The following is a 10,357-nucleotide window of genomic DNA, read 5'->3' as shown; positions in this document are numbered from 1 at the left end:
AATTCAACTTCAATCTAAGCATGGAATATGCCCCAAACTAGGGGCATTGGGTAAGTACTTCCAATTCATTTCAATGAATAAATCCATTGCTAATTGAAATTATCTTTTTGCAGGAATTAAGCAAGGACTTATCCAGTAATCCGCATCAATTCCAGCCAAAGTTATTCTCATTCAAAGGATAGGTTTTTCAAAAAAATAAAATCATGAATAAATCTTCATCACTTTTACTCCATCTTCATCTTCTTCACTTTTTGATAATGAACAAATCTTCAAATTCAAAAAAAAAAAAAAAATCAATCAAAATTTTCAATTCCTTAAAAAAATTCAAGATTTCCAAATTTTTCAACAAAAAAAAAAAATTCATTAATCAAAATTTTCAATTCCTTCAAGAAAATTCAAGTTTTCCAAATTCAAAAGAAAAAAAAAATCTTCATTAAATTCTTCTTCAGGAACAGAACACTATGATCTTCTTCTATATTTTCCAGTGGTGCAACATCAAGTCAACTGTCCACCCTCAGCATTCATCGAAGCATGGAATATGTCCCAAACTAGGGGCATTCGCCATGTATGCCAACTTCTTTTCAATGAATAACTTCGCTACTAATTGAAAATGTTTATTTTGCAGGTACTAGTGTAAAAGGCCACACACATCGGCATGAGCCAAGATCCAAAAATCCTAGGTCTCTGAAAATATGAGCCAGGATCTGGAACCTTTGGTCCTCTGAAAACATGAGCCAAAGCCCAAAAACCCTTGGTCCTCTGAAAACATGAGCCAGGATCTGGAACCTTTGGTCCTCTGAAAACATGAGCCAAAGCCCAAAAACCCTTGGTCCTCTGAAAACATGAGCCAAGATCCAAAAATCCTAGGCCTCTAAGAACATGAGCCAGGATCCAGAACCTTTGGTCCTCTGAAAACATGAGCCAAAGCCCAAAAAACCCTTGGTCCTCTGAAAACATGAGCCAAGATCCAAAAATCCTAGGCCTCTGAAAACATGAGCCAGGATCCAGAACCTTTGGTCCTCTGAAAACATAAGCCAAAGCCCAAAAAACCCTTGGTCCTCTGAAAAACATGAGCCAAGAATCCTAGGCCTCTGAAAACATGAGCCAGGATCCAGAACTTTTGGTCCTCTGAAAACATGAGCCAAAGTCCAAAAAACCCTTAGTCCTTTGAAAACATTAGCCAAGATCCAAAAATTCTAGGTCTCTGAAAACATGAGCCAGGATCCAGAACCTTTGGTCCTCTGAAAACATGAGCCAAAGCCCAAAAACCCTTGGTCCTCTGAAAAAATGAGCCAGGATCCAGAACCTTTAGTCCTCTGAAAACATGAGCCAAAGCCCAAAAAAACCTTGGTCCTTTGAAAACATGAACCAAGATCCAAAAATCCTAGGTCTCTGAAAACATGAGCCAGGATCCAGAACCTTTGGTCCTCTGAAAGCATGAGCCAAAGCCCAAATCCGTCGTCCTCTAGGTAAACATATCTTGTACTCATACAAAAAAAAAAAAAAAAAAAAAAAAAAAATTGCATGCATGAACTACGTTTAGACCTGATCCTCCCACTAAAAGGTACATAGGCAATCTCCCTTGAGATTCGGTCCACATTTTGATCTAGAACATGACCGTCTGCATTTTTATTTTCATGCATCATTACATTCACCACGGTTAAATACTAATTGCAAAGTTAGGTGTCTCTTTCATATATTGGCATTCGCTTTTCAAGCTCTACCAATGAGGGGCATTCTGTTGATACTCTATTTTGCAACCCGTATTTAACCTCACATGGAGGGTAAAAGGGTAATTTCACATTGAAAATATGCATCTTGATTCTGGTCATTAGATCCTTAATCTCATTTCACCAAAGTGATCTTGATGTTGTAACGATTAAATCGACTGGTCATAAGCCCTAATTGGACCATTAGATTGAAAGTTATCATCAAATCAAGTTTTAATGGCTGAGATGCACTATCACAAATTGAGTCCAACTATATGTGATTATGAACAATTGATTTTAATTGGTTATAAGTATAATCAATTTGAGATCGATGATGTGTCATAATTTGGTTGGTTAGGATTACATTTTATGGTAAGGTTGCACACACCTAATTAACTAGATAGTTAAACATTAATTATTCAATGAGTAATTTGTTCAATTATCTTTTAATTAGAGTAAATTTGGAACCAATTACGTCTGAAATGGGAGTGATTGGAGCCATTTAATATTAATTGGGAGCTAATTTGGGGACCTATTGGTGTTAATTGTGCTGAAACTATTTTCTAACAAATGACTTCTGCTCACCATTTCATTGATATCTCTCAAAATATTTTGAATCTGTGAATGAGATTATTTTTCCCAGAAACTAGACATCCAAGGCTTCAATTTGAGCACAAGAATGAGACAATTCCGATCAGAATTGAGGCAGATATGATTTTTCAAAATTGGCTCTATAGGCTGTTACAGCAGCTACGGGAAAACCGAATTTTGGCGTGCTCCTCACTCCCACAAATCTTTCCATTTAATGCACCAGATTTCCCCCAAAGCTAAAATGAGGTATAGGTTCATGATTCTTTGTCAACACTCATTAAATGGTCTTTCATTCATATTTCCTCCATCACTACTATATAAACCCCCCATCTCCTTCATTCCAAGACTCACCAAAAATCCCCCTCTCTTCTTTTCTCTTGAGTTCTAGTGGAGTTGAGTAGTCTTGTCATATCTTGGTCTTCCTGAGACTCAAGTTATTGAGTGAGACTCACTCTCTCTCTCCTAACTCTTCTTTTCCTCCACCCTTAGGACCTCCATCAAAAATCCCCTCCTCCATTATATGGATCTTGCATGAAGGTATAATCCCATTTTCTAACTGTTTGTTTATATTGCCATGATGAGAATTTAAGATTAAAGCATGATAATTCCCTTGAATATGTTTGAATGTTCTTAATTGTTCTTATGTGTTCTTCACATGTTCTTAGTTGTTCATCACATGTTCATGCATATCACTAGATTTAATCTTAAATCCACATCAAGAATATGAAAAACATGTTTGTTTAGTAATTCTTTCAAATCCTTGAATCTAGGTTATCACTATCCACACACATTCACTAGAGTTTATTTTTCAATCCAAATGTCATGCTTAATAAATTGAATTGGGGTCTATCACATGCACACACTTTAAATTCAACATGTAAATTGATTGACATATTGGATGATATGATATGAATGTTGGCCACCATAGTCTAGAAGATCGGTTTCACCGGGCAAGGTGGGTGCCTAACACCTTCCCATCTTGTAACATAGCCTCCGAGCTTAGATCAAGGGTTAGTAGATCAAATACTTATCCATGTAATTTTTGATTTTTAGATTGTAACTAGGAAACAAAGCCATGTACTTTATCTTAGATTGTATCTAGGACCAAAGCTATGTAATTTTCCTATGATCAATGTAAATTCAATTTCAAATTAATAAAATGAGGAATTTTTCATTCATGGTTTTCTTATTTTTCCAATAATTAAATAAGTGGCGACTCCATTGTAAAACCCTTAATCTAAAGGAAAAAATATAATTAGTCGAACCTCCATTTTGAGGGACAATAACACGACTTCACCCATTTACATGGGTTTGGCCCAACATTCCATAAAAACGGGTCGGGGGCGCGGTCTGTCACACTCTGGAATAGGAAGTCCCGTCTCGTTGTTAATCTTCCATCGTCCTTCCATAACTGGAAGTCTAGGTTTTTCTTCGTGTCTGGCAATGGTTGGGAGACTCTTTTTGATGACTTTTGGGGGGACGTCCCTAGGTTGCTGCGCCGGTGGGAGACCCCTCAGCTTGGCGCGTTTGGTTCCCATGAGATGTTTTTCCTTTTTCATCCTTTTGTTATTTTGATCATCATTCTGACCTTCCCTATTTTTCTGTCTTGTAGTGAAAGAGCGTCCAGAGCATGAAGAGAAGTTCAAAAAGAGGGTTCAAGAGGCCATCAAGTACGTGAGTACTATTGATGATTTTGACGAGTTGGTTGATCTGCACACTTTAGCTCGTCATTGTTTGGGGTCGAAGCCATCAGATTACGTCCTTTGTGCAATTGACTAGGAACAAAAAAAACTTGAGTTATCTGAGTTATTTTATGTAAGATCGTCTCTTCTTCTTTTTCTTGGGATTAACTTTACTCTTCTTGGTGCAGAGATGACGACAAAATTTAACAAGGAGATGTATGCTAAAATTAAGATGAAGAAGAACGAACCCCTTTTTGCCATCGGGCAAAGGAAGTTGAAAATTACAGACAAGGAGAAGGAAAAAGAGATGGTGGAGAGAGTCTCGTCCACCCTTGCCCCGGATCTGGACGAAGGTTAGGTAGCTTCTCCCGGTATTTCAATTGAAGAAGTTGTTCGTCCTTCCAAAAAGCGAAAGACAGGAGACAAGGGGAAAGAAAAAGTAGGCTTCAGTGTTTGGGAGGACGCTGGAGTAGCTATGGACCGTGCAAGTGAGCTCCTTACTCCTGGGGAGATGAAAGAGATTTCAAGTATCCCTTCTCATGAGATGGTGAGCCGTCACGTTCACAAGCTCGTGCAGCTAGCTGTCTTACTTTTGTCCCTTTCTTCCTCGTCCTTAAGATTTTAATTTTCTCTGCTAACTTTGGCTACCTTGGTTGTTAGGTATTGGGTGAAACCATGCACATCACCACCCAGTATTTGGCAAACGAGGAGAAGGCCGTCATGGCAAATTCAAAAGTGGAGGCGCTAGAGGCCGAGGCTTCCGGACTACGGAAAGACTTGATTGCTGCTATGAACTCCAATAACGTTTCTAAGGAGTAACTCAAGGTTTTGACTAAGCAGCTGGATTCTGAGAAACAGCTGGTGAAGCAGAAGGACGAGCTTCTTGCCTTAGCTGGTCAGAGGATGAAAGCTGCCATTGCTAAGGCCGTCCTTGCCTTTCAATCTACTGATGAGTATAACACCATTCTATTTCAATGGTATTTTAAAGGCTTCGAACTATTGAAGAGGTACTTGATCAAACATGGCCTGGGGACTGATTTAGAGGAATTAGACTTTAAGGCTGTTGATAAGGAAATGGAGGAGGATGAAGCGGCCCTGGCAGCTTAGGCTGCAACGTCTACTGGTGCGTACCCTTCTCAAGCTAATAAGGACAAAGACGATGCTCCACCAACTTGAACTCGTTGCCCCATGAAGAAGAATTTTCTCTCTTTTTATTTATTTATTTATTTTGAAAAATGCCTTGTATGTTTTAAGGCCGTTGAACAGCTCATATTTGAATGTTCCCCTGGGTTTGGGGCTTTTTTGAACAACTTTATGTTAATGCCTTTGTCTTTATTCGTCTTGCATGCACTTCTTGTTCACTATTGTCTTATTCAGAATATGACTTTTGTCCTTTTGTGGACTTAGAAAATTTTTGCTGATATTTTCGCTTATTCTCATCCTTGAAGAAATTTGTCCAAACGTGGACTTGACCATCCTTTACTTGGACGACGTTCGTGTAAAATTTTTATCTTTAACTTGAGTGGAATACATCCACTTAAGAAATCTTTTGGACGATGTATAACACTTAAGGACGATGTACATTCACATAAGGAATTTTATCGTCTTATTCTCCTTGAAGAAATTTGTCCAAACGTGGACTTGGTCGTCCTTTACTTGGACGATGTTCGTGTAAAATTTTTATCTTTAACTTGAGTGGAATACATCCACTTAAGAAATCTTTTGGACAATGTATAACACTCAAGGACGATGTCCATCCACATAAGAAATTTTATCATCTTATTCTTTCTTTTGGACAATGTACATCCACTTAAGGAATCTTATCGTCTTATTTTTTGGACGATGTACATCCATTTAAGGAATCTTATCGCTTTATCTTTCTTTTGGATGATATACATCAATTTAAGGAATCTTATCGTCTTATTTTTCTCTAGACGATGTCTTTGCTTTTCAGGTTATGTACATAGTTTAAGAAAGAGAAAGATAACAAGAATATATGGGGCTCTGAATAATATGTTTATTTGATTAAAAGGTAAGAGATAATGCATACAGTTGGGTTACAATTCTTGTCCATAATACCTCTTTAGATGTTCCACATTCTAAGGGCGAGGTAGCTTATTCTCGTCCAGATCCTCCAAATGGTAGCTTCTCTGATGGGAATAGTGGACGACTTTATATGGTTCTTCCCAGGTTGGCCCTAGTTTGCCTTGTGTCGGGTCTTTAGTTGCAGCAATTACTTTTCGAAGGATGAGATCACCAATATTGAACCTTTTCAGCTTTACCCTCTGATTGTAGTATTCGGCCATCTTCAACTGGTACTTGGTCATTTTTTGAGAGGCTCGGTCTCTGACTTCGTCCAGGCAATCCAAGTTTAGTTTTAATTGATCGTCGTTACTCTGTTCGTCGAAGAACTCCGTTCTGAGGCTGGTGAGTCCTACTTCAACCGGGATGACTGCTTCTGTTCTGTAGGTTAGATTGAACGACGTCTCTCCTGTTGGTGTTCTAGCTGTAGTTCTATAGACCCATAGAACATTTGGTAACTCCTCGGGCCATGCTCCCACTAACCGGGTCTTGATGATCTTTAGCAAGGTCCGATTCGTTACTTCCATTTGTCTATTGGCCTAAGGGTGTCTTGGTGACAAATACTTGTTCTTGATGCCTAGGTTCATACAAAATGTCCTGAATCTGTGGCTGTCAAATTATTGACCATTGTCTGAAATGATCGTCTTTGGTATCCCGAACCTGCACACAATATTTTTCCAAACAAAATTTTGTACCGTTGCTTCTATGATCATCACTAGTGCTTCTGCTTCTACCCATTTCGTGAAGTAGTCTATTGCGACGAGTAAAAACCTCATATGTCTCTTTCCCTGTGGTAAAAGGCCTATAATGTCAATTCCCCATTGTGAAAATGGCTAGGGTGAGGAAATGGTAGTCATCTTTTCCCCGAGAACCCGTTGGATATTTCCATACATCTGGCAGCAGTCACACCTTTTGACAAACTCCATTGCGTCTTTCTGCATTGTGGGCCAAAAATAACTTGCCATCATGATCTTCTGGACGAAGGATTTTACTCCCATGTGGTCGCCACAAACTCCCCCATACACTTCTTCCAAAACATACTTAGTTTCTTTCTCTTTTATGCACCTCAAGTAAGAATGGGAGAAAACCCTTTTGTAGAGCTCGTCATTGAGGATGGTGAACCTGACGACTCACTTTTTGATCTTCTTGGCTTCTTCCTGGTTTAATGGTAACCGTCCGTCTTTAAGGTAGGATAGAATAGGACTCGTCCACCCTGAGCGAGTGTGTATGGCAAAGGTTTGGAATTCTTCAATGCTAGGGAAATTTTGTTCTTCCAGTCTCCAGTCATTTACCCTTGATTGATCGTCTGCGGATGCAGTCCGTGCGACTTCGTCAACCTCAGCATTCTGGCTTCGCGGGATCTGAACAAATTCTATATGATCACAATTGCTTACCAGCTGGTTCGTCAATTTGAGATATTTCTACATTCTTGTCTAGCTCATTCGCTTCGAAATCTTCTCTGACCCGCCCTACGACGAGCTGTGAATCACTCCTTAGTGAAATGTTTTTAGCTCTAAGTGCCTTGGCAATTCTTAGCCCCAACAATATAGCCTCTTACTCCGCCTCATTATTAATTGCAGGGAACCTAAGCTGGAAACCATAATTCAAAACATCTCCCTCAGGAGAGGTGATGACAACGCCTACCCCTCCTCCCTTCTAGGATGAGCCATCCGTATGGATCGTCCAAAGCTCTTTGTGGTTCTCTTCATGTTGGGATTGGTGAATTCTGCTATGAAATCTGCTAGTGCCTAAGCCTTGATGGCCGTTCGGGGGCTGTATTCTATATCAAACTAACTAAGCTCAATTGCCCATTGTACCATTTGTCCTGCAGCTTTAGGTTTTTTCATCGCTCTTTTAATGGGCTAGTCCGTCATTACTATGATTGGGTTAGCTTGAAAGTATGGCCAGAGTTTTCTCGAGACCACTACTAGAGCGAAGGTAATCTTCTCTATCTTCAGGTATAGAGTTTTAGCTCCCTGAAAAGCCTGACTAATGTAGTACACTGGAAGCTGTACCCTACTCTCCTCCTTAACCAAGGCTGCGTTGACTACAGTTACAGATACTACCAGGTAAAGGAATAGATCTTCTCCTTCCTTGGACGGACTCAAGAGTGGGGGATTGCTCAGGTAGTGTTTTAATTCCTGGAATGCTATTTCACATTCTTTCATCTATACGAAGGCCTTTTTTAGGGTCTTGAAGAAAGGAAGACACTTGTCCGTTGCTTTTGAGACGAATCGATTGAGGGCAGCTACTCTTCCTGTAAGGGATTGCACTTCTTTCACCGTCTTTGGAGACGACATCTTGAGGATAGCCTTCACTTTTTCAGGGTTTGCCTCTATTCCTCTTTGCGACACCATGAACCTGAGGAACTTCCCTGAGGAGACTCCAAAGGCACATTTGGACGGGTTTAGCTTCATGCTGTACTGTCTGAGTGTGTTGAATGTCTCCCTGAGATCATCCAAATGGCTCTTTTCTTCTTTACTCTTGACGAGCATATCATCAACGTACACTTCTACATTCCTCTCAATCTGCTTGCTGAACATCTAGTTTACCAATCTCTGATATGTGGCTCCTACATTCTTCAAACCAAAAGGCATAACCCTGTAGTAGTAGAGGCCATGGCTGATGATGAAGGCTATTTGTTCGTGATCTTCCTCGGCCATTTGTATTTGGTTATACCCAGAAAATGCGTCCATGAAGGTAAGGAGCTTGTGCCTGGCGGTCGAGTCTACCAACTGGTCAATTCTAGGTAAGGGAAAGCTGTCCTTCAGACAAGCGGTGTTTAGATCAGTGAAGTCAACGCACATTCTCTACTTCCCATTCGCCTTTTTGACCATGACGACGTTGGCCAACCATTCGGGATAATAGACTTCCCTAATGAAGTTAGCAGCGAGCAGTTTGTTCACTTCGTCCATGACGGCTTTATTCCGTTCAGGAGCAAAAACTCTTCTCTTTTGCTAGACAGGTTTCTTCATGGGGTCTACTTTTAGATGGTGTTGGATGATGTTGGGTGGTATACCCGGCATATCTTCGTGACTCCATGCGAAGACATCTAGATTATCTTTCAAGAAGCCAACGATCTCTTTCTTCGTCTGGTGATTTGGCTCGTCCCTATTCGAGTCGTCTTCGTAGAGTCTCCTTCAACCAACTCTATTGTTTCCAGCTTCTTAACGATTTCTTGCGTCTTGTCTTCAATCACCCACATGTGGTTCTCCTTTGAGGCTAGGACTGCCTGATAACACTCCCTTGCCAGCACCTGATCTCCTCTTATCTTGCCAACCCCCTGTTTTGTTGGGAATTTCACTTTCAAACAGTAAGTGGAGGTGGCTGCCTTCCAGCGATTGAGGGTAGGTCGTCCTATAATCACATTGTAGGACGAGGGTAAGTCTACTACCAAAAAGTTATGCCTATTTGTTACCTGTAGGGGATACGAGCCAGCTGTGACCTTCAGTGTCACTATTCCTTGGGGATACACCTTATCTCCACTAAAACTAACAAGGGGGGACTCGAAAGGACGAAGTTTCTTTGGGTCCACTTTTAACTGCTGGAATGCAGAAAGGTAAATAATGTCTGTCGAGCTCCCGTTGTCAACTAGAACCCTTATGGTGTTGAATCCTTCAATCATGAAATGACCAACGGGTCGTCATGAGGCTACTTTACCCTTCTGGCATCTTCCTCTGAAAAATACATGTCTTGGTCAATCCGTTTCTGCTTCAGAGGAGGCAGGCTATGGACACTGTTCACCTGTCTTTGGTATGATTTCTTGAGGGATTTGAACGATCCTCCCGTGGACGGCCCCCCCGTGATGGTCTTTATTTCCCCTATTGCACTTTGTGGATGAGGTGGTAGGTTATCCTCGTCTCTTTGAGAAACTTTGTGTTGATCTTTACTCCCGTCCCTATACCTTCTTGAATCTCCTTTCTTCACGTACTTGTGTAATTTCCCCTTCTGTATAAGTTCTTCTATTTGCTCTTTCAGGTCTCAGCAATCTTCTGTGTAATGCCCGTGATCTTTGTGAAAACGGTAGTATTTCCTCTTGTCACGCACACTGGGTGACGAGTGTAATGGCCTGGGCCATTTGAGGTATTTTTCGTCCTTAATCTCCGTCAAGATCTGGTCTACAAGCATCACTAAAGGCGTGAATTTTATAGGACGAGGGTTTTTGTCGTCCCTGCGCCTACTTCCTTCAGCATTTTGCTGGTCTGCTTGATCCCTTTTTTGTCCTCTTCAGTCGTCTTCCTTTTCTTTCTTCTTTTCCTTGGGTTTCTCTATCCTGTCTATGGCTACCAAGGC

This window comes from Quercus lobata, chromosome 7 (assembly GCF_001633185.2).
Source record: "Quercus lobata isolate SW786 chromosome 7, ValleyOak3.0 Primary Assembly, whole genome shotgun sequence".
NCBI lineage: Eukaryota > Viridiplantae > Streptophyta > Magnoliopsida > Fagales > Fagaceae > Quercus > Quercus lobata.
The sequence above is the reverse complement of the archived record's forward strand: the minus strand, read 5'-3'. Positions refer to the sequence as shown.